Here is a 6,982-nt window from a genome sequence, read left to right as displayed (position 1 = left end):
TTTTTTTTTTTTTTTTAAATTTTGAGACAAGGTCTTGCCAAGTCGATAAGGGGCTCCCGAAGTTGCTGAGGCTGGCCTTCAAACTTTTGATCCCTCTGCCTCAGCCTCCCAAACTGCTGGAATTATAGGTGTATGCCACCACAACCGGCTCATTTAGGTTTTTTAATGTACAGGATTTAAGGTTTTAAAATTTTTGGGCTGGGGATGTGGCTCAAGTGGTAGCACGCTCGCCTGGCATGCGTGCGTCCCGGGTTCGATCCTCAGCACCACATACAACCAAAGATGTTGTGTCCGCCGAAAACTAAAAAAAATAAATATTAAATCTCTCTCTCTCTCTCTCTCTCTCTCTCTCTTTAAAAAAAAAAATTTTTTTTAGAGTGATTCCCTAGAGAAATGAACTACTAATTTATAGATAATCCAGAAATCCTGGAGTCAGGCTAATACATTTCATGTCCTCATTTTTACCAGGTGAGACTGATGGTAATGACCTCAAACGGGTCACTGTGGCTGCTACTTCCAATCCCTAAAATCAGAGTTGCTCCTGTTTGCAGCCATCAGGCCCATACAGGGAGGCCATGGGAGCATGTGACCACTAGAAGCAGGAAACTTCACCAACCACATCCTCTACAGAGCTGAGTCAAGAGTAATAAAGTTTCCTAAGAGGGAAGCGGGACTTTCAGTTTAGAGGCTGCCACTTAGATTACCCATCAAAATCCATTAGGCTCTCTGAAGGTGCTAGCATTCTTTTGAAAGTGGGGTCTGTAGGACTACTCCCCTACATAGACTGAAATATACCCTTGGACCCTTGACTGATACCATCCCTCTGGAATCATGGATGAAAGACTAGCAAATAACTCAGTGTTTCTATAAGAAGATTTGGGATAGAAAAATTCTGGCTAGGAACAGTGGTGCACACCTGTAACCCCAGCAATTTGGGCTGAGGCAATAGGATCCCAAACTCAAGGCCAGTCTGGGCACTTAAGCAACCTGTCTCAAAAAAAAAAGTATATTATATTGGTTAAATTACTTGAGGGGCTGGGGATGTGGCTCAAGCGGTAGCGCGCTCACCTGGCATGCACGGGGCACTGTGTTCGATCCTCAGCACCACATAAAAATAAAGATGTTGTCTCCGCCAAGAACTAAAAAATAAATATTAAAAAAAATTACTTGAGAGAATTGGAAGAAATTGATCTATTTTCATATGTGAACTTTAAATTGTGTTTTTAAAAAACTAGTCTGGGGGGCTTGGGATGTGGCCCAAGCGGTAGCGCGCACGCCTGGCATGCGTGCGGCCCGGTTCGATCCTCAGCACCACATGCAAACAGAGATGTTGTGTCCGCCAAGAACTAAAAAAAATAAATAAATATTAAAATTTAAAAAATAATAAAAATAAAAAACTAGTCTGGGATAGATAACAGCTAATTCGAAAATGTTACCCAAAATACTAAGAAAAATGCCTTAGATCTTTAAAAAGGTATTTTGATAAGCTAATATATATACAGACAGAATATAAGAATATTGACAGGGGTTTGTTCAGACATGATTGAATGTAAACTATTTGGGTAAATACCTGGCTTTCCTTCTCTTGCTACCTCAGTTTGAAGGAACAGTTTTCATGAACCATTTAAGAAATGTGAACAACAAATCAGGTTTTGGCTTTCCTCACTAGCCCTCAAATTCAAAATTCGAATTTGTGCCATAATCAAATTATTATATAAATGATCTTAAAGATCTCTTTTAGAGTTAAAAAAGCTAAGATTAAATACATTTGTTGATCTGAATTTCCAAAAATAAAAGGAAAAAAAATCTAAGTTGACAGAGATGTAATGGTGAATTAATAGGAGGTTCTTCCATTGAAATCAAGAATGATCTCAGGCTGACTGTTATCCATTTATTTTACATTCTGGAAAAATCTAGCTAACTCAATAAGATGAAGTTAAAAGGTATCAGGAGATAGTACTATAATTAGCTGTTTAGATTGTTTACCTTAAAAAAAAAAGAAAAGAAAAGACCTAGGGGGGCTGGGGTTGTGGCTCAGTGGTAGAGCACTTGCCTAGCACATGAGAGGCATTGGGTTCGATCCCCAGTGCCACATAAAAATAAATGAACAAAATAAAGGTATTTAAAAAAAAAAAAAAGACCTAATAAAGTATCAGCTTTTATTGGGGCAGGTCCTGTCTTTTTATTCTTTAAACTATTTTAAATTTAATATTTAATTTCAGCCATCTAGTTGTCTCCAGTTTCAAAAGCAAGGATCTCTTAAAACTCTTAGTAGTAAAATATGAGCTAAATAGATTTGAAGCCCTTCATGTTCTTCATTATCTATCTCACTTTATCTTTGCAAAAATAAAGCAAGATCACAAATTCAAGGCCAGCCTGGGCAATTTTAGCAAGACTGCCTCAAAAAATAAAAAGGGATGGGGAAGTAGCTTAGTGTCAGAACACCCCCTAGGTTCAATCCCCAGTACCAAAAAAAAAAAAAAAGTGTAGTTAATGTGTTTAATATTCCCCTACTGAAGGTTCATGTTAAGTAATTTGGCCAGGATCAGACAACTAACAAGTGGGAAGGACTAGATGAGATGCCACAATGGTCTTATCTCAGACATGTCTTTGTTAGGACAGTAGATGAAATCTATAATTATCCTTTGTCAAGTTTCCCTTTCCCCATGACCGCACCCCCCCCCAAAAAAAAGTTAAAAATAACTATTTTCATATACCAGGAACAATTGCTTAGTAGTATGGCACCTATAACCATACAACCATGAACCCACCTGATCTCATCAGAAAACAGAATTTGTGTGTGAAACAGTAGCCACAAAAACATAAAATGTCTAGGAATAATCCTAACTGGAAAATACTGATCCATACGAAGGAAACAACAACAACAACAAAAAAAAACAGACACATCTGGCTCCTGGCTGGGAGCACTGAGTACTGTGAAGTTAATTCTTTTCCAAACTAATGTGATTAAAGTTATTTTAGTTAAAATACTAGAAGAACACTTTTTAAAACTTGGGATTGCCCAGAAACAGACCTTAGCATATGTAAGTAAGAATTTAATTGAAGATAAAATTAGCACCACAAAGCAATAGGGAAGTAATTCTGAGGGGAAAATGACTATATAGAAGAAAAAAAAAATGTTCCTTGTTTTACATTGCACACCAAAATAAAACCCAGGTGGCTCAGATAATTTTTAAAAATGTTTTAAGAGAAAGAAAAAGTAAAGGGGAAAAGCTTGGGATTAGAAACATCCCCAAATGATGAAGCACCTTTCTAAACAAAAGCACCTTTCAAACCATGAAAGGGAAAAAAAAAATTTTTGTATATCTCACTACTTAAAATGTCACATTTTGCTAACCAGAAAATACCTATCAAAATAAAATTCAAGTAGTAAGAAAATACTAAGGAAAACAAAAAGGTAAGAAAATACCAGCACATAAACAGAAGTATAATAACACTACAGACAAGTCATGGAAATTTCCTAGTCAATAAACTTGAAAAAATGGTCAATCCAAATTTTAAATGAAAATTATAACATTTTCTATCAAATTACTAAAATTTAAAACAATACATAATGTACTTGACACATTGCAAATGTTCAATAAATATTTGTTTTTGCAAAGGGAATGATGAGGTACATTTAAAATCAGCTGGTCAGATAGCATGGCACATGCCTCTAATCCCAGGAGCCTGGGAGGCTTAGGCAGGAGGATCAAGAGTTCAAAACCAGCCTCAGCAACATCAAGGCACTAAGCAACTCAGTGAGACCCTGTCTGTAAATAAAATATAAAATAAATCTGGGGATGTACCCCTGAGTTCAATCCCCAGCACCCCCACCTCCAAAAAAACAAAATCAGCTGCTCCTGCTGGTATAAGTGTATACATATTCCTTGAAGGAAACCTAGGCATATGCACCAAATGGCTTCATCCTTATCCACTCCCTCCTCCCCCTTAAACCCAGGAGTAACTTACACACAACTAAACCCCCCAGCCATTATTATTATTATTATTATTATTATTATTATTATTATTATTTATTAATTTTGGGACAGGATCTTGCTAAGTTACTGAGGTTGACTTCAAACTTGAGATCCTCCTTCCTCATCCAAGTGAGTGGGATAAAAGATATGCACCACCACACCCAGCAATTCTGTTCGTAAAAATTTGTCAAACATGCATAATTAGATACAATGATACAGTTTTTATTTAAAAATTACATAGCATTCAATACTGTGCAAAAATTAAATTATATGGCATTCAATTCTGAGGAGTATTGCGCAGCCATTAAAACCCTTGTGTTGAATGCGCTCTCGCTCTCTCGGCCCCGCCCCACATCTGCGTGTGTGGAGCGGGCAGGAAATTAATCTCCAATTTAGGCGTCCTATGCTGTTTGCCCGAAGGCCTCTCCTGCATTGACAGTTTATTAAGCTCCAACTTGAATTTAAGACGCAGGTGTTCTCATTTCACAGCCAGAGAAACGGATGCCAGGAAGTGTTCTTTCACCCTGCTCCATGCCAGCACTCATCATTCATAAAAATTTGGTTAAAATTGGGCTGAGGTTGTGGCTCAGCAGTAAAACGCTGGCCCAGGGTTCGATCCTTAGCACCACATAAAAATAAAATAAAATAAAATAAAGGTATTGTGTCCAACTACACTAAAAAAAAAAAAAAAAAAAAAAATGGTTTAAATCGTTTAATCAGCTGGGGTGGTGGCGCATGCCTATAATCCCAGCGGCTCCAGGGAGACCGGAGGATGGTGAGTTCAAAGCCAACCTCAGGGAGAGCGAGGGCTAAGCAACTCAGTGAAACTCTGTCTCTAAATAAAATACAAAATAGGGCTGGGGATGTGGCTCAATGGTTGAGCGCCCCTGAGTTCAACCCCCCGTACCCAAAAGAAAAAAAAAGCGGGGGGTGGGAGGCTGGGCGGAAACCTTGTGTTGGGCTAAGGTTGTGGCTCAGTGGCAGAGCACTTGCCTGGCATGTGTGAGCACTGGGTTCGATCCTCAGCACCACATAAAAATAAAAAAATAAAAATAAATGTATTGCGCTTATCTACAACTAAAAAAAAAAACCTATTAAAAATAATCAAACCTGTGTTGACAAACATTTAGTGACATGAAAAACAGGTAACATTATGTAAGAAACAGGATACATACAGTGTAGTTGTCGGGGAATAGCTCAGTGGTAGACCACTTACCTAGCACGCACAAGGCCTTGGGTGCAATTCCCAGAATCCCTGAGACAAACTATTTCATTCCCTTTGCCTTTCTGATTTCTGCCCTTCAGTGGTAGACAGTTCTGACTCCTGCCAACAGCATCCCACCTCAAAATTACTGTCTGCAGTCCTGGTATAAGTGTATACTTATACTTTCCTTGAAGGAAATCTGGGCATATGCACCAAATGGCTTCATCCTTATCCACTCCCTCCTCCCCCTTAAACCTAGGAGTACTTTACACATAATGACAAAATTGAGAAATGACAAAATTGACAATATTGAATTTTCTTATCCATAAACATGTAGCATCTCTCCATTTATTTAGATCAGATTTCTTTCATTTGAGTCTTATAGCTTAATAAAAAAAACTTAATATAAAATTTGGACATTAATTAGTAATATATTGAGGAGCTGAGTATGTGCCTCAGGACCTTCTCTGAAATCAGGAAAACCTGCTCGGTCTGTACAATCCCAACACGATCTGGAAATTGCAGGGTAAATAATACCAATTGGAACTGATGTATGAATGTCCCAGCCCCTTATAGGGCATTTCTGGGATGGGCTATAGATTTTGAAACTATATGCAAAATTTGGTATATGTATTAATTTCCTGGGAGAGACCCACAGTTTTTATCAGATATTCAAAGAAGCCTATTTCCGAAGAAGGGAGAACCACTTGCAGAAATGAAACAGTAGAAGACAAAAGAATGCTAACAGTGGTTATTACTGGTGGAATTACAACTGCATATCATTAACAAACATTTTTCTATATTTTCCATGTTTTAAAGAACATGTATAAAGAAATTGAAACACTCTAGATATCCAGCAGAAGGAAATTGATTAATAAATTATAGTTCAAGATATTTTACTGCCATTAAAAGTGTTTTACAAGAATTTTAAATGGCACTGAAAAGTGCTTATGATAAAATTGGGGGGGGTACAATATTAGATTGTTTACCAAGCCTATGATCTCAACAATGTAAACAATGAATTAAAAAAAAAAAAAAAACTCCTGGAACTAATATATGTTCACAGGAAGGTTAAAGGATACAAGTGTAATAATACACAAAAGTTGGGGCCTGGGTTGTGGCTCAGGGGTAGAATATTCGCCTTGCATGTGCTAGGCTCTGGGGTCTATCCTCAGAACCACATAAAAATAAACACAAAAGTTTAACACAAAAGTTAAATTGCTTTCCTGTATGTCAGCAATGAAGAATTTTAATTTGAAATTTCAAACAAAACACAACTTACATTAGTATCAAAAAACGAAATACTGAGCTATATATCTAACAATATACATATAAGATCTATCTAGAGAAAGCTATAAGACTCTGATGAAAGAAATCTGATCTAAATAAATGAAGAGATACTCCATGTTTATGGATAAGAAGATTCAATATTCTCAATTTTGTAATTTCTCACCAGTTTGATGTATAGATTCAATACAATCCCAATTAAAACCCAGCAAATTACTCTGTGGATATTGACAAATGATTCTAAAGTTTATATGGACCTATTTTCAAGACAGTGATCAAGACAACACAGTATTGGCAAAAGAATAGAAAATCCCAGAAACAATCGGGCTCAGTGGTGCACACCTATAATCCCAGTGGCTCAGGAGGCTGAGGCAGGAGGATTGCAAGTTCAAAGCCAGCCTCAGCAACGGTGAAGCACTAAGCAACTCAGTGAGACCCTGTCTCTAAATAAAGTACAAAATAGGGTTGGGGATGTGGCTCAGTGGTTGAGTGCCCCGGGGTTCAATCCCAA

Source organism: Marmota marmota, unplaced genomic scaffold (assembly GCF_001458135.2).
Source record: "Marmota marmota marmota unplaced genomic scaffold, marMar, whole genome shotgun sequence".
Lineage (NCBI taxonomy): Eukaryota > Metazoa > Chordata > Mammalia > Rodentia > Sciuridae > Marmota > Marmota marmota.
The sequence above is the reverse complement of the archived record's forward strand: the minus strand, read 5'-3'. Positions refer to the sequence as shown.